The sequence below is a fragment of the Eriocheir sinensis genome, chromosome 57 (assembly GCF_024679095.1).
Source record: "Eriocheir sinensis breed Jianghai 21 chromosome 57, ASM2467909v1, whole genome shotgun sequence".
In the NCBI taxonomy this organism is placed as follows: Eukaryota; Metazoa; Arthropoda; class Malacostraca; order Decapoda; family Varunidae; genus Eriocheir; species Eriocheir sinensis.
In genome coordinates this window covers 1,620,228-1,622,727 of record NC_066565.1, presented here as the reverse complement: position 1 = coordinate 1,622,727, position 2,500 = coordinate 1,620,228, and the positions used below count along the sequence as shown (strand labels likewise).

Genomic DNA, 2,500 nt, shown 5'->3' with positions numbered 1-2,500 from the left:
CTTTCCTCCTCCTCCTTCTCTTTTGTCCTTTTTCTTCCTTCTTTCCTTCCCTTCTTCCTCCTCCATTCCTTCTTTTATCTCCCTGTCTTTCCTCCCTCCCTCTCCTTTTCTTTCTCCTCTCTCTCCCTCTCTCCGTTCTTTCTCTCCATTTCTCCTCTTCCATCTCCTTCCTTTCCTTCGCTTTCCCTTTATTTCTCTTCTTCTTTTTCTCTTCTTTACCTCTCTCTCTTTCTCTCTCTACTACTCTTCTTCTTCATCCTCTCTCTCCTCTCTTCCTTCCTTCCCTTCTTCCTTCTCCAAAAAGTGTCGTCCAAGTTAGTGAAGTTCCCCTTAAAAATGCTACGTTTTCTGTGGTGTTCGTTGTTTTTGGTTAAGTTGGGGTTAAAATTCTCCGTTTTCTTTGATGTTTCCATTGGTTGCCTCTTCGTCTTCCTCCTTTCTCTCTCCCTTTCCTCCTGTTCTTCCTTCTCCCTTCCCCCTCCTCTTTCCCTACCTTCCCTTCCCTTCCCTTCTAACCCCATCCCATCCCTTCCCTTCCCTTCCCTTCCCTTCCTTCCCTTCCTTCCCTTCCCTTCCCTTTCTGTCTAAGTCTCCCTTCATCCTTCATCGAACACTCATGGAAATACTTGGAAATTCACTGTTTTTGCCTCTGAACATGAAAACTGAACCATTCCTAAGATACTTCTACATAAAAATTCCCCAAAGAAGTCAAATAATGAAATTGTACATTACTGGTCAATGAGTTCACATATCACAAGTACGGGCATTGTTTTATTGAGACACATTTTTTATTTATTTTATACTTCCTCAGGTTATAATTGCTTACGAACTATTTACAACACAACTGAGAACCGTGATTAGTTGAACCATTCCTTCCTTATTTCACAGCCTAGTATTTCTTCATGCCAGAGTGGAGGAGGAGGAGGAGGTGGAGGTCGTGTTGGAGGTGGAAGGGGGAGATGGAATTGTGGTGGTGAGGAGAGGGGAGGAGGTATTGGAGGAAGGAGGAGCGGGGAGTGTAGGGGAGGAGGTGTTGGAGGAAGGAGAAGGGGAGAGTGTAGGGGAGGAGGTGTTGGAGGAAGGAGAAGGGGAGAGTGTAGGGGAGGAGGTGTTGGAGGAAGGAGAAGGGGAGAGTGTAGGGGAGGAGGTGTTGGAGGAAGGAGAAGGGGAGAGTGTAGGGGAGGAGGTGTTGGGGGAAGGAGGAGCGGGGAGTGTAGGGGAGGAGGTATTGGAGGAAGGAGAAGGGGAGAGTGTAGGGGTAGCGGAGAGTGTAGAAGGAGGGGAGAGTGTAGAAGGAGGGGAGAGTGTAGGGGGAGCGGAGAGTGCGGGGAGGGTGCAGGCAGGGAGGGCTGGATTATTGACGTAAGTTTCTTCCAAGCTGTCGGCCTCTCCTGTTTCTCCTCCCTCGCCTCTGTCCCCTTCGATCCACCTGGCTGATCCACCTTCCCCTCCACCACCATCTTATCCTCGTCCTCCTCCTCAAGACTTCGGCCCAGTTTTACAGTACAGCAAGTTCGTATAAGCTCCCCATTAACCAAACACAAAATACCACGAAAATTCCTTGTATTGTGTTTGCGATTGATATAAAAAGGATTAGATTTTAGTATTTTTTTAGTATCTGGTATAGCGAAGAAAAGACGGATCAGTGTGGAGATTATAGTTTGGTTTGGGCGCCTACAATGACTCTGTTGAACTGGCCTTCAACACGTATACGGTAGGTCTTTTTTTTTTTTTTTTTTTTTTTTTTTTTTTTACAGCAGAGGAGACAGTGCACGGCCGTAAAAACAACAACAACAACAACAATAATGAAAAAAAAAAGCCCGCTACTTACTGCTCCTGAATACAGTGACCAAAAAAGAGAAATGACACTCAGCCAGGCATAAGAACATAAGAACATAAGAACGTAGCAACTTAGCAGGGGGTCATCGCTCTCCTCAGGCATTTCTGGGTCACGTGAGTCAGGCACAGGTCAGGGTCCTCAATATCACCATCCAGGGAGTCGTCATCACTAGCGTTTGAGTTTATGGGAATCACTTTTTTTTTCTTTCTTTTTTACGTGTTCCTGTAGGCTTTCTTCAGGGGCCCGTCAAGGCGCAGGTAATTTTTATAGTGGCGCCATTAATTCTTGTTGAAATGGAGGCAGTTTGGATGTAAAATTGCTTGCTTGGGTGATGAAAAGAAGAAAAAGTGAAATACTGAAGAGTTAACCAGCATCCCTATACTGTCCAAATCCTTTATGCAAGAGTTAACCAGCATCTTCATTCTCTCATCCCAATACTGTCCAAATTCCTTATGCAAGAGTTAACCAGCATCTTCACTCTTTCATCCCTATACTGTCCAAATCCTTTATGCAAGAGTTCACCAGCATCTTCATTCTTTCATCCCTATACTGTCCAAATCCTTTATGCAAGAGTTAACCACCATCTTCATTCTTTCATCCCTATACTGTCCAAATCCTTTATGCAAGAGTTAACCAGCATCTTCATTCTCTCATCCCAAT

At 45.1% G+C, this 2,500-nt stretch overlaps 1 protein-coding gene across 1 annotated transcript in view; it reads left to right on the top strand.

Moving 5' to 3' along the window:
- The window catches only part of LOC126984484 (uncharacterized), a 20,826-nt gene that overhangs the window by 12,324 nt on the left and 6,002 nt on the right, over window positions 1-2,500 (top strand). The gene's annotated exons all lie outside the window — the stretch shown is intronic.